Source organism: Protopterus annectens, chromosome 5.part0 (assembly GCF_019279795.1).
Source record: "Protopterus annectens isolate FY-2018-M chromosome 5.part0, PAN1.0, whole genome shotgun sequence".
NCBI lineage: Eukaryota > Metazoa > Chordata > Ceratodontiformes > Protopteridae > Protopterus > Protopterus annectens.
Genome location: NC_056735.1, coordinates 230,216,107 through 230,232,154, shown reverse-complemented (window position 1 = coordinate 230,232,154; position 16,048 = coordinate 230,216,107).

Sequence of the window (16,048 nt, the reverse complement as noted above, 5' to 3'; positions counted from 1 at the left end):
CCTGGTCAGGCTTCATGCTTTTTCACCTGCTGTGACCCACATTCTCACATGTTCTCACAAACCCTTCACTAGAAAGTTATACACCAGCAAATGGAGAAGGTTTTCTATCTGGGATGAGGAAATGAACGTTGAACCTTACACTGCATCCATTCCAGTGGTTTTAGAATTCTGAACTTTTCCACCAGGGTTCTGCTGTTGCCACAATTAGGGTTCAGTTGGCAGCAATATCAAATTTTCATTTGGATCAACATGAGTCTAATCTGATGTCACACAGATTGTGCAAAACCTTCCTTAAAGGTGCTACTTGCTGAGACCTCCCTTTCAGGAACTGGTAGCTTTATGGGATCTAAACTTCGTCCTATCCAGATTAAAATCTCCACCCTTTGAACCTGCTCTTTCATGTTCGTTGAAGTTTCTGTCTTGGAAGACTTTGCTTCTGGTGACCATCCCATCTGCTAAATGAGTATCAGAGTTACAAGCACTGTCTATCAAGCCCCCTTATTTGATTTTCCACAAAAATAGAGCATCTCTTCACAGAAATCCATCCTTTGTCCCTAAGGTGTGCTCTCATAATAACTTGAACCAAACTGTAGAGCTTCTGGTGTTCTATCCTAATCATTCCAACACAGCAGAATACAGATTTCATCAATTGGACGTTCACAGACAATTACGGTTCTATCTACACCAGACCAAGGAATTTAGGAAGTCAGACCAATTGTTTGTATCCTTCTCCGATTCCAGATTAGGTCTCCCAGTTTCCAAAGTGACCCTTTGGAATTGGATTTCCAGTTGTATATCCTGCATTAATTCTTCCGATGGAAAACCTTTACTGTTCAAGATTAAGGCTCATTCTACAAGATCCCAGTCTACTTCAGCAGCCTTTCAAGCCAGGGTTCCAATTGATAATATTTGTGCAGCAGCAACCTGGGCTACCCCTCACCCCTATATTACTCATTACAAATTGGATTTGACCTCTAGGGGTAGAGCCTTCTTTGGTTCCATGGTACTCAGGAGTATTTTTCCATGAGCCACCCAAGAATAAGGTGCTAGGGATGCTGTCCCATGTGTAAGAATGAAGGTGAGATAGGACTACAGAACATAAAGAAGTTATGTACTCACCATAACATTCCATGTTTGTAGTCCATCTCGCCCTTCATTCTTATGAACCCACCCTCCTACGTCCTTCCTGGAAGGATCTGGAGACAGAAACATTTTTCATAACAGGTGGAGACCTTTTATCATTGTTCTTTTTGGATAATTTTTGTTCTGTCTTTCTATAGTTTAGCAGCAAACAAGATCAGGGGATTATACTGGTGCACCATGGGATATCTACCTAGCCACGAGCCAACTAGAAGACTTTGAGCTTTGTAATAGGCCGAGTCGTAGCCAAGGATCGGCTCCAGACCCATGTGTAAGAATGAAGGTCGGGATGGACTTACAAACATGGAACGTTGTGGTGAGTACATAACTTCTTTTTTAGTTAGATGTCTGGTTATGTAATGGATTATTTTGAGGACTAAGAAAGGTAGATGTTCTTATTGTAGGCAAAATCCCAACAGACTTCCACATCCTTTGTGCCATTTGTTTAGGCCCTGAGCGGATTCTAGAGGACTGCAGGATCTGTCAGGAATTTGCTGTTAAATTCTTGAAGTAGGCAACATTCGCTGTAAAACTATTTGGATTGTAAGAAGCTTGAGGTTTGCACCTGGTCTGCCATGACATCCTCAAGTTCATTGTCAGTTGACATCCAGCTGAGAAAGACGTGATCCAAAGAAAAGCTGGAAGGGGTCACAACTGACATGAATTCAGGATCTGTCCTATTGTGGATCAGGGATTTAGGCCCTGGTGCAGCACTTTTGCATCCTCTGGATGGTATTTTTTTATACTCCTGAGGCCTATCAAGGCCATCACACCAAGGGAAATGAGTACATACTACCAATCCAATGGCCACAGCCATACTGTCAGAGTGCGCATCCCATTGCTGGCAGTTATCACTAAAGCCTGCTATGTTGCCTTGTAAGGGGAGAATGGGCATCTCTGTTCTTGTAAGGAAGGTTGGTGTCTAGTACCCAGCATCCAGTGGCTCTTTTCTACCCTCCACACCCCAAGCTGTCTTCTAGTAGGTTTTCTTGTTTTAGGGTTTCCTTTAAACCTTGCAGAACCTGCAGCCAAGCACTGATCCCTGTCTGTCTTGAGTTCTGTGTGGGGATGAAGGAAGGAGGCAGCCAGAAATGTAGTGGCTCACTCTGCTGAATTTCAGGAGATTTCTGATTACTCCTTCCAGATTTCTTCACTTTTCTACATGATAGTGACACAGAAAACACCATTTCCTTTGCTTGCACAGAAGGGAAATCTCATTTGGAGATGCTTTTTCTAGAATGAAAGCTCACTTCAAGTAGGAAGCTAGGGAGGTATCGGATCCCCAACAAATCAACTTTGATTTATTTGGTCTGGTGCCCCCTATACCTTTGAGTAGTCCTCTTTTTTAAGAGGCCTTTTGGATGTTTTTATGGCACCCATCAAGGAGCAGGGCTTTCATTCCCCTGCCACAAAGAAGCCTGATAGGTCCTGTAGGATCCAGGAATTCCACAGAGAAATGTACAAGAACCCTCTGGTAGAGCCAGCAGTAGTGTCTGTGAATCTGTAGAGGAGATCCGATTTGATTCAATTCCAGTATTCTCCCAAACAAGGGGAAGCAGAATCAGACTGGTTCAGAAAGATGGTGTACACAGCTGCCACTCTGGCCTTCATAGATTGTAGGACACCTATACCAAAGTATCATATTGCTCTCCTAGATCAAATGATAGACATGACTGGGGAGGTGTCTGATGGGGGACATGTATAAAATTGCAGCAAATTACTCAGACTATTGGTTAGATGGCAAAGCACACTATTAAATGTGGTTAAAGTATTCATGGTACAACATCCAGACTGACAGCAATAAATTCAGTCTTTAGAAGACATGCCTAGCTGAGGCTACAGTACCTACCAGGAGATGTCAAAATGTAGCTTCTCAGTGCACCACTAGGCAAGGAACTGGCTTTTGAGGACTCCACTACTGAAAATGGAGAAAAGGAGCAATACTGCAGGGCATTAAACAGCTTTTTCACTCCTTATGCCAGGGTAAAACAGAAACTACCCATCCAAGCCCAGTCCTTGCTACTACAAATAAGGAAAACTTAGACAAGTGAAAGGGAAAAAAGGACCCAGTGTAAGAACAATGGTATAGATGCCAAAAGGGAAAGCCTTGGAACCACAGATGTTCTCCCACTAGGGAACAGCTATGACTTTGTAGATCATTTTTCTCCCACACTTTTCTTAACCCCTCATCTAAAATCTAAAGATGGCAAGAAGGGATCATTCAGCCCCAAAGAAACTTGGAACTCATTACAATGCAAAAGGGTTGCTACAAATCAATTTGTTAGGGTTGCAAAGAATAGTTCATAGGAAAGTCTAAGTTGGCATGTATCCTTCATTTGCCAAAAGACCAAGTGCATTTAATTCCCCCTAGAAGAAGCTCCAACTTCTGGGGTCATAGAACCTGTCCTAGTGAGCTCAGGGGCTGTTACTGGTGCACAGAAAGGAAGGGTTATGGAGACCCAACTTGGCCCTTTGAAAACTCAGTACTTACTTCAAAGTACCCAAATTCACAATAATGACATTACAGGCCCTGCTGTACCTCTCTTGATTCCCCAGGGCCTGATGGTCACTTTAGATCTCATTAATGTGTACTCCCAGTTACTCATTTTCAAGGAAGACAGTCAATTTCTCAGGCTCAAGATATGGGACTAACACTTCCATACATTATCTCCTTGTTCTTTGGATTGGCTATTGCACATTTCACTCCAGTAGTATATAAATTGCTCAAGTCTTGCCTTCTCTTAAATTTCACACCTCCTGAACATTATTCTGCATTCCCCACAAATTCCATTTATTTCAGTGTAACCTGCTCCTTCCTTTTTTTTTTTAAATTGAGCTCCATTTTTCTTCATTATCCCTTGCTACTTTAATTTATAACTTTCTGCATGTATTATGTATATGAGCTTAAACTATGTAGCTCTAAAGCATCCATTCAAATCAGGTAATCCTAAACCACCTTATTCTGTGGGGAGAATCAGCTTATCCTACTTAATTCATGCCCTGTTTTCCCTCACTATAAATGTCTTCAACTCTTTTATTAATTACTATCCACAGATTCTCCTTTGATTAATACAAATATGCCTGACTTGTTTATAAAATTAAAGGGACTAAAATATTGTCATGACTTTATCCTTACTATCCATATCCATAACCAAGAGCTTCCAGTTTTTGTATAACTATCTTCCAGCATGTACTTGTCTGCCATAACAGAATGCTTTTTAACCCATACACCTAAATACTTCATCTTATGTCCCCATAAATATGGATATTGTTAAACAAATTTGTGTGTGGGGTATTTACTTTATTGATATAGCCTTTGTTTTGCCTTCAATAATTTCATATCCAGAAAAGATATGAAACTTTCTGAAAAAATGTTTCTAAACACCAAAATGTCCTTTTCTGGTTTTAAGTATAGAATAATGCAATCTGCAATTTTTTTTCCTGGTTGTGATACTAGTTCTGTCCATGAACTTGCAAGTCACTTATTTTCTTTACCTGTAGCTTCTAAATATAAAGCAAACAGATGGAAAAGTGAAAACCCCTACTTGGTTCCTCTCTTCTAACACAGTTTATCATAGAGCAACTCTCCCACCTCAATTTAAGCCTCTGACCTTTCATATAGCCTTCTAGCCAACCCTATTATTATGTAGTTAAATAATTATAACCGAGCTACTAGCAGTCCTTCAGACCTTTAATATAGCAGTCACTTATTTTATATTTGTCCCCAGTATAATCATCACGCTGTTGCCTGAGTTTGTCAAATTCTCTAACCCGCAATGGAAGTTCGCTCCACAACCTTGGAACATGCTGAGTAATATAGCTATATTTTCTTACCGTTCCTTTTTAGTTGTAGAATAGGTCCCCATATATCTTGTTCCAGGATATTGCTCTTTCAAATTTAAGCCTAAATCAACCATCAGTTCCTCCTGTACTGTAGCTGAAATCCAAATATAGTTTGCCTGTCACGATTCCGTAAAACAAATAAATTTTTACAGTATGCTTAAGACTATCTTCATACAAGTGTTTAAAATACCGTATTCCTTTATTAAAATGGATTTGAATTAACTCAGTCAATGCAGTATCAGTGAGTGGTAAGGAACAAAAGATTAAATTATACTCCATGATGAGCCTTATTATATCCACACAAAAGTGCTTTTGGGATTTTTGATTTTCTGTTATCAACTACTTAATATTAATCCCATCTTTTTAAAGCTTTTACGTTAACATCTTGTATATGAAATTTAAATGTAAGATTATTACACAAAATTGTACCAAGATTCTTAATCTGCTTAATTTTAAGTTCTTCTCCCTATCGTTATGATTACTTTATGATCATCTCCAAATTGAATTGCTTTATATTTGTTATGATTGAATTTAGACCCATTTTGTGTGTGTATTCATGAAGCATGTCAAAGTACCCATATAAATTTATTTATTTTATTTTATTTATTTATTTAAATTTGTTGACCGGGAGTGTCCGACTGGATGTAGGTCCATTTTCAGCGGAGGCCCGGGGAGAAAAGCTCCACAGTTAAAATAGACAGTATTTACATTGGATTACATAGTGATTAACAATTTACATAGCAATTACTTACAACATATTTACAGATGAAGAACATAGTACATCAGTAGACAACTAGAATCTTTATCTGTGAAGTGCATACCAGACATTAACAAATGTTACAAGAAGAAGAAGTTCGTGCTGTATAATAAGTACTGGCTTATGAGCATCTGAGCTTGCTATAATCAAGGTAGTTAGTGGAGTGGAAAGAAAGGTAGTGGTTGGATGGGGTGGATGATATTAGAGTGGGAGTTGCAAGGGCATAGCCAGCATGTTTTAGGTGCGCTTTTAGTAAAGTTTTGAAGTGGGTGCATGATGGTATGGAGGTAATTGTGGGTGGGAGTGAGTTCCATAATTTGGCTATGGCGCAAGAGAATAGTGCTTCACCAGCAGAGTTATTGGCTTTAGTGATCTGCAAGTGATTTTTGCTGCTGGATCTTAGTGGTCTGGTGGTGCGATAGGGTTGGAGTAGATTCTGGAGGGATGGGACATTTAGTGGATGGTTTACTAGTTTGTGGGTGAGTGAGAGTTGATACCACTGAAGGAGGTGAGGGAGTTCAAGCCAGCCCAGTTCAGCAAGTGAGAGACAGTGGTGACTACGGTAGGATGCCCCTGTGGCGAATTTGTTGTAGCAGGTCTCTAGCTTGTTTAGATCACATTGCCTTAGGTTGGTATATATTGGAGAGGCATAAAGTAGGGTGGAGATAAGGTGGGAATTTGCTATTGAAATCTTTGCTGCTTTGGTGAGAAATTGCTTATTTCTGTATAACGCTCCTAGTTTTTTGTGGACTTTTTTTTATAGTCATGGATATGTGAATGTCAAATTTTAGTTTGTCTATTTCCACTCCTAGCAATTTGGTGTGTTCAGTTGGGTATATAGTGGTGTTGTCTTTTGCCGTGATGTTAAAGTGAGAGGCATTTTGAGTATGTTTGGTGGGTTGGAAGATGAGTAGTTTAGTTTTGTTTGGGTTGAGTATTAATCGGGCATCGGATAACCATGTTTCAACAGAGGAAAAGGCTTCCTGTGTGACTTTTTGCAGTTTTGGTAGGGACTGGACTGAGCAGATGATGGTCGAGTCATCTGCGTATTGTACGAGTGTGCCATGTTTGGTGGCAGAGGCTAGATTATTGGTGTAAACAGAGAAGAGTAGGGGTCCAAGGATGGATCCTTGGGGAACCCCTATGGAGACAGGTAGTTGGGGAGATATGTCATTCTGCCATACAACGGATTGTTGGCGGTCAGACAGGTAACTCTGAAACCAGTTGGTGATCGATTGTGAGAAGGATAGGTTATTGAGGACAGAGATAAGTTGTTTGTGTGGGACCATGTCAAATGCTTTAGATAGGTCTAGGAAAGTAGCAGAGGAGAGATAGCCATTGTTTTTATGCTGAAGGATAGAAAGGAGAGTAAGGCAGTGGTGGTGCTATGGTTTGGTCGGAAACCATGCTGAGTACTGGAAAGGAGGTTGTTAGTAAGGAGGTAGTCTGAGACCTGAGAGTGTATGCATCTCTCTAGTATTTTGGTGAGTGGAGAGAGAATAGCTATGGGGCAGTAATTGGTTAGTTCTGTGGAGGGTCTGCCTTTGTGGAGGGGAATTATATGTGATACTTTCCACAGTGTGGGAACGTAACTTTCTGACAGAGATTGGTTAATCAAGATGGATACTGGGTAGGCCAGAGCATCAGCTGCGATTGGATACTGGGTAGGCCAGAGCATCAGCTGCGATTTGTAGGTATTCACTTGGGAGGCTGTCTGCTGCTAATTTGGTGGGTTTAAGTTTAGTTAAGAGTTTTTTATGTTGGAGGTAGGTACAAGAGAAAAAGAGAAGGCAGTGGGGAGATTACTAGTTGAAGGTGTGGGTTGGAGGGGAGGGGGGTTGTGTTGTTTAGCTAGTGATAGTATGGTTTGGGTGAAGTGTGTGTTGAATGAGGTAGCAATATTTTCTGAGGAGTGAGGGATGTTAGGAGGAGGGGTACTGACTTTACCTGGGTGGAGGATGGAGTTTATAGAGGACCAGAATAGTTTGGGGCTGTGTTGTGAGGAGTCTAGGGCAGACTGGTAGTATTGGGATTTGTCCTGTTTTATTAGCTTTTTGACTCTATTGCGTAGTTCTAGGAATTTCTGTCTAGCTGAGGGGGTTTTGGTTTTGCGCCAGTGCTCCCAGGCTTTATCCCTGTTTTTCATTTCTGACTTAGTGGTTTTCTGTAGCCATGGGGAGGGTTGTGCTTTGGTTCTGGAGAATCTTATGGGGGCATGGTAATTAAGGAAGTTCAGGAAGGTAGTATTAAAAAATTCAACTGCATCATCTAGACTGAGGTACTTTAGAGGATGCCAGTTACATTCTTTGAGGGATGAGATGAATGTGAATGGGTTAAAGTTTAGTTTTTTACGTATTTGACGGTAGATGACAGATTTAGCTTGGTATAGGTATTTTTTGAGTAGGAATGTTGGGGAGTGATCACTGAGGCTATCTGATAAGCAGCCTGTTATATATGACTGGGGGCTCTTACTGACTAGTATCCACTCCAGGGTAGTGTGCTTGGTGGAGTTTTTATTTATCCTGGTTGGTGACTGGACTAGTTGAGTGAAGCCATGAAGGTGTACATGATGGGTTGGATTGTTGCCAGAACAGGATTGCCAGTCAATATTGAAATCACCTAAGATGATAGTTTCTTGGGGAGATGGTGGGTAGACCAGCTGAGGAGGTTTTCTAGGGAGGGATGTTTTGGCCGGTGGGAAGTAGCATCCAATTATGTTGATGGTTTTGTTTTGGTTAATTTTGAGGTTGGTATATATTATTTCTTCATTGCCTATTTGTGGAGCTGATGATTTTAAGATCTGGATGTTTAGATGCTGTTTAAATATTATAGCTACACCACCTCCTTTTGTTTAGCCGGTCTGCTCTTAGTATGCGTAACCTGTAGGGAGTATTTGCTCACTGGTAATGTGAGGTTTTAGCCAGGTTTCTGTCAGGATGACTATATCTGGGGAGTACAAGTCTATGGTGGCATGGAGTTCATGGACTTTGTTGGATATACTTCTAATATTTAGGCATAGTAGAAGGAAGTCACTTGGCTTTCTGTTGGCTGTAATATGGGAGAAGTTGTGGTTTCTAGTCTGATTATGAAGATTGGGGTTGGAGATGGTAGGGCCAGGGTTGGGGTGGATGTCTCCACTTAGGGCTAGTTTTGATAAGCATGAGATTATTAGTTTTCTCAGTTTTTGAATATGTTTGTTTATAAGGGAAACTTTATGATTGTGCTCTGTGGGTAATAGGTATGGTGGGAGGGTTACTATGTTAAGTTGTAGGGATGCTTTATGTTTGAGTAATATAGTTGGTAGAATATGTGGGAGGTGCATAGGGATTTCTTGAGCTGGTGGGAGGGGAGCTGAGTGTGGGTGAGACATGAGTGGTGGTGTGAGTAGTAGTACAGTGGTAGTGGTTGAGTGGGGGAATGATGGAGCTTTGGTAGGATGTAAGATATGCAAGGAGAGTGCATGCAGTGAGCATAGGAAAGGTATGCCTTGTACATGTTAGTTGAGGAGGTGTGATAGTAGTGGGAAGATGGGGGAGGTAGTGTTGGGTTAGTGCTGTGGTTGGCTATTAGAAAGATGGGAAGGGTTTGAGTGCAATAAAGGTGGGACCACGGGCGGAGGAATAGGGGCAGGGTGGGGAGCGGGTAGAGACCCTGTTAGTTGCTCGTATGAGGGGCTGGAAACAATCACAAAGCAAAGACAAGTATGTGTTAAGAAACAATCACAACTGACCAAGGACTGCTCTGAAACTGTAAGTCATTTCTTAGTTTCTCAGGTGGAAAAACAGGATAACCTTGTATCAGTAGGCTACTGTTGTCATAGTTTAAATTTACAAACACACAGTATTGATCAGTTATGGATACTATTTGCTAACAGAAGGGAATAAGAGAAAGTGGAAGATGTGTGTGTGTGGTGGTGGTGATGGGGGGGGGGCTGCTTACAACCAAAGCAGAGTGCTCTCTAGGGGAAAATGAATATTGGCTCAAACAGGTAGACACATACTCAAAGTTAACTGTAGCTGTTTGCAGACAGTTCAGACCCGGACTGCGCTTTTCTTACAAGAATGTTAAAGGTGGTACCGCAGTTGAATACTTACGAGTGGTGTTAGGTTGGAGAGACACTGAGCCTTCATGGGGCCTGTAGCAGAGTGGATTGTAGTTTTTCATCTTTTAATTCATAATTTTAATTTTAATTCATTTAAATCATCCTCATCATTAGAATTATTTATTTCTGACCCACCTTAGAATCATCAGCATATTTATATAACCAAAATTTTCTAGGTAGTCCCAAAAGGGCCGTTCTGAATAACATTTTGCCCAATGTTAGCCCTTGAGGAACACTTATTGTGACTGGTTATCAGTCTGATGTTAAACCCTTGTATTTAACACAGTTTACAGTCTGATAGCCAATTAATCCAGTTTAATATACAAGGATTTACATTTAGTTTGTCCAGATGTAGTACAATTTGTTCATGTAACAATGTGTCAAAAGATATAACATCAAGATAAACTACTTACTTTGCCTTCATAGGTTCACAAGATGTTACTAGGCCATTGACCCAAGGGTCTATACAAGCCTAGCCATTGCATCCCAATATAATACTAAATCAGAGATATCTATGCCCAAGGCTTTTCTAGCAAGGACTACCCATGTCCATGAGAGAAGCCGGGGCAATCCCCAGCAGAAATTTAGTTTCCCATCCAGTCGTCCAGGTTGTGCTTAAACAGGGTCATGGAGGTGCTCTGCTTGATATGAATTGGAAGCCTAGTCCAGAGGATTGGCAACCTCAGAGATGCATCTGTCTCTCCAGCAGGTCCTGTTTATGTTGCAAGCTAGACCGAGGTCCCTAGAATGGGTGACTCTAGTCCCATTTGACTTATGGATGTGCAGCATTTCCATTAGATTTGGGTCAGAGAGAGCCCTGTAATCCAGACATATATCACCTCCAAGTGGTCTGTTTGCTACTGAGTACAGTGACAGTGACTTCAGTCTGTCTATGTAAGACATGTGCTGGAGACCCTGAATTTTCTCAGAAATATCTGAGGTCTCTCAAGTTGCTGCAAGTGTCTGGTACAGTACACTATATTCAATAATAGGCTTAGTGAGAGACGAGTACAGGTGCATTGCAACCTTTTGCTCTTGAGGCGATGCCTTTACTAATCAGGTGAGTGATGTAGAATGCCTTCCTCACCACAGTAGACACATGATGGTCAAAGTTGAAATCACAGTCAACTTGTGTTCCCAGGTCTGTCACTACTGAATTGGTATTTGAGTATTACTGTAGCAGGGACATTGTTTTTACTGAGGGGAATGATGATGCATTTTTTTTAGCCTTTAGTTTAAGACCATGGCTTTGGCATCAATTATTAGTCTGTGTAAGCCCCTTTTGAAGGACACTGACATTGCTAGGGGATTCTACAATTGCATCCGGAAACTTGATCAGCCACAGCCCCTCTGTTTTGGCCTAGACTTCTGATAAGTATATGCCAAATGAGGGAACCCAACACTGACTCTTGTGAGGACCCCACTAGTGACAGGTCTGCTGGTAGAAGTAAAGTCTCTCACTTTGAGTGTTGTCAATCTGTGAGCCAGTTTGCAACCCACCTGACAACATATAGGGGTTGATATTCAACTGGGTGAGTTTGTCAATGATGCCCAAATGTGGGATAGTGTTGAAGGCCTTGGCCAAGTCAAGATAGGCTATGTGCATGGCTTTGCCCTTGTTTATGGCGCTGGACATTTTCTTGAAGAAGTCCATCAGATTTAGCAGGCATGACCTGTCCTTGATAAAACCGAAATGGGATGGATCCAGGGTTAGGAGGTGACTTGTATCCTTATGAGATCCATGATGATTCATTTAATTGCCTTACAGATGAGGCTGGTTAAACTTGTGGGTCTACAGTTACCGGAGTCTCTTGCTGAGCCGCTCTTGTGGAGGGAGATAACAGTTGCTGTTTTCCATTCAGTGAGAACAAAGCCAGTACTCAAGCTGTGGTTAGAGTGAGTGCCTAATGGAGTAGCTAACTCTTGTTTTAGAACTCTAAGAACACAGCCCGGAATGCCATATGGTCCCATGAAGGCTGTGTTCTTAGTCTTGGAGAGAGGATTGATCACTTGCTCTCTGGAGATGAAGGGGAGGAGGAGATAATTAAGACTGTGTTTGTGGTATGCTTGGGAGGAAAGGGGGGGGGGTGAAATTTTCACCAAACATGTCTGCTAGCAGGTTTGCAATTTGCTCAGGGTCAATGTGTGTAATGCCATCCACAGTTCATCACACATCTGAGTCCTACCTTTTAGGTTGTGGATATAGCTGAAAAAAGCCTTATAGTTATCCTTTGCTATGGTTGCTAAATTTTTCTCCTAGCTGCTCTTTGAAGAATTTGAGTTATTTTATTTGCTTGTTTAGGCTGAGGAAGGTTGTTTTCCAGTTCTGGGATCTCACTTTTGAAATTTTAGACAGCAGTGTCTCTCTTTCACTTATTGTATAACTTATCAATGCTAGACGTCCACCAGGATGTATTTTTCTTGAGGATCTTGCTTTAATCCTGTCTGGCACTGCTGTTCTATACATGTGTAGATGCTTTATGCAGGGCATCAGTGTATACCTTAGTATAACTGTCAATGCCATCTGTGGAAACTGGAGCTTGGAAGTCAATTATACCTTCCCTTAGGAGGGTATAATTAGCTTTAATGAAGTTTTTTTTTTAGCTCAGCTTCTCCTTTGGGGAGTTCTGGTGCTATTGCTACTTCAAAAATGATTGATTTATGGTTGGGTTTAACTGGTGCGGGCCCTATACATGAGACGTTGCATTGGTCATTCATATTGGTCTAAAATATTGGAGCCCCTTGTGGGGTGGTGCATTATTTGTTCCAGGGCGTTTGAGTTAAAGTCCAGGAACTTTTGTGCAAGTGAGTTTTGGCTGGTACAAGTTTCCCAACGAGTCATCTCTTATTGTGGTAATTTTATTGTGGAGCCTAGATTGACACACTAAAGTCAATCTGTCCTTAAATCCTTATTGTGTATCATCCATCATTGGTCCCTATATACATTTTCAATTAAATATTATAATGCTTCTCGCAAAACATTTTTCATTGACTGATGTTAGACTTATTGGTTTGTAATTAGTTAAATATGGGGACTGTATAAGACTTTATCCAGTCTTTAGGTATCAATTCATGTAACAGTAGATTACTGAAAATACTAACTAGGGTAAAAACTGTGTTGGTAGACAATTCACTTATGAATTGCCCTGAAATAAGTTCTTAGCCAACTGAACATTTTCTGTGCACCTTTAACATCATCCATTGGTATTTTAGGAAATAATTTGTTATTGATTCTTTGCATTATTCAAAGTAACCCTGTAAAGTATTCACTAAATATTTTGGCTATTAAATACTTATCAGCAACAATTTTGGACTTATTCAGTATACTGTTTCTTGATATTAATATACTTGCATTTTTTATTAGCAGCATCAAGTAATGAATCCTCATGCTTTTTCTTAATATTATATAATTACTGTTTAAGCCTCTTGGTAACACCATCCAGACATTTTATTGTATGCTGTACAGTGTTTTGCGCATTGTTTATGTATGTCTTCTTTTCTCAGATGTCTAGTTAAATATTTATTCTACCATGGTTTTCCTGTCCATTTTCAATTCCAATCCAATTACTAATCCTGTCTAAAAATGTAGTACAAATTCCTTTCATCTTCCACCTGCTCTCTTCCTACATGTCTAAAGTATTATATTGCCAATCAGCCTTGAATAAATTATCCATTGGTAATTTCTTATCTAACTTACTCATATCGTAATGTCTACTGTGACATGAATATATAGAATATATTTATTATCTCAAAGAATAGTAGTATGGTTTGAAATTCTCATTTTTGTTCACAAATATTCATAGGTGTATACTGTGCTAATGACCACTAGTGCCCTTATAAGCCTAGACGTGCAACCTAAATGTGATCCATACATTTGATTTATATAGGTGGTGATTTACTGATTACCTCTGCCCATCAAAGACATAGGAGCCAGACCAGGGGTGAATTTCCGATTACCCATCAATGGTCTAAGTTGTGCTTAAAAAGAGAGAGAGGGAAGAACTCTGCTTCACATGAGTAGGGAGCCTGTTCCAATGGGAATTCTCTGAAAAACATGTCTGTTCTCCAAGATGTCCTATTTATGTTGCAAGCAAAATTTAGGTCTTTAATCTAGTAGTTCTGATGCTGTTTCTTTTGTGGATATATAAACAATTCAAACAGGGTCTGTGGATGCCCTTTATGCCCAGAAAAGTCTGTATGATACTGAATAAAAAAAACAGGGTTTTCAGATGATCTGCTTGGGACATTGCATTTTCTCCCTGTATTCATTTCGCACAGAATCTTTATGGACATTTCATTTGCTGTGTATGTCTGGTCATATATATACCAAAGGGGGCATTATACTCTATGATAGATCTGATGAGGGCCAAGTACATTGGTTTGATGACCTCTCTGGACTTGGATGCCATGCCCTTCCTTTTGAACAACATAAAAGGATTTACTTAGTACCTTGGACACATGGTGGTCCAAAGCTAGGTTACTATCTACATGAGTTCCCAGATGGCTGACTAGTGAATCAACATTTAAGGATGTTTTCTTGATAACATAGTTACCCAGGGTGGCAGACATCCCAAAAGTACTATAATGCATTTATTGGCATAGTTTTAAGCCGCAGCTTTGGCACCAAGCATTTGTCTATATTAGACCCTCCTGAAGGGTGTTCTCATCTTGGGGGAGTTCAGTGGCTGTGACATCATAGATGCCAAAGAGGAGTGGGCCCAGCACAGAGCCCTGGGGGACTCTACTGGTTACAGACCTCTGTTATGGAGGAGGCCTCGCAAGTTCTAACCGTATGGGTCCTATCAGTGAGCCAGATAGCTATCCATTGTGTTATAAAGGAGTTAATACCTAGTTCCATACGTTTGTTGACAATGCCCGAGTGAGTTATTGTATTAAATGCTTTAATCAGGTCTAGGTAGGCAATATGCACTGTTTTTCCCCCCATCCATTGCCTTTAGTTACCTTTTCAAAGAAGTCTACCAGATTCAGTAAGCATGACCTTCCTTTGACAAAGCCAAACTGGGATGGATCCAGTGTCTAGAGGTTTCCCATGTCATTGTTGATGATTTTCATGATTCTTTCAATTGCTTTGCAAATAAGACTACTCAGATTAATGGGTATGTAGATGTTCTTCATGTTTCACTGTTGCAGTCGTCACACTTGGGTTATCTGCCTGCAGGTAGCCCTCAGTTGGCCCGAATACCAGAGTCTTAGTATTTCTACGTCGGGTGCTGTCACTTCTTCCATGATGTCAGGGGTATGAAACAGGCAGCTGATGCCATTACATCAGTCTTTCTTGCCGTGGAGGAGCCTGAAGCAGAAGCAGTTCACAAGTGCCGGTCACCCACTACCTGAAATTTTCATTTTCGAGTTGATAAACCTGAAGTCTTCTAAAGCTAAATACCCCATTGGGGATCCTTTTTTTCTTGTTCTAACCAATGTCCGAAAAAGTTAACAATTGTCTTGCCTGTGGAAAGCAAATACCTCACAGAAATCTTCATTCTTACTGCGTCACCTGTTTAGGCCCAGACCACGACGTCCCACGCTGTCGGTTTTGTGCCTTGTTTAATGCCCGAACTATTTATCGTCGGGCTGTCTTTGTCTCTAAATGCTTTCACTCTCATTCTCCGTATTCAGAAATGACTTCAATAAGCCATCTGACTACCGATCTTCTGAAAAAACGTAAAGATAAAGACAGACCGCATAGGTCCAAAACTGCCGGCGATGCTTCCGTTAAGCTAGTTGCCAGTCTGCCGGTACTCAGGGGAGGCACCTTCACAGCCCCTGATACCTGCTTCTGTGGATTTGCAGACCTCTGCTGAGACCCATTCGGTGTCCTGTATGCTGTGAGATGCTTCTTTGACTATGGAACCTGCGGATGTCTCTACCTTGGATGGGTCAGGAGCCGCTGTGCAGGCACCGGCTTCTGAGGGTGTATTCCGTCCTACCAATGTTCAAATTAAACCGACTACTTCCTTTTTAGCCAAAACTACCGAGTTTCTTAGGCCCAGAGTATGCACGCACTATGCCTAGAAAATCGACGACCAAAGTGCAAGTTCAAGCTCCCATGCCACAAAAACAAATGCTTAAAATGGCTGAAGACCTTATCACACTAATTAGGGGAAGCCAGCCTTCCCCTGCTAAGAGACAAAGAATTGAGTTCCCTTCTGATTCTACACACCAGGAGTCCGATGACTCTGACACTT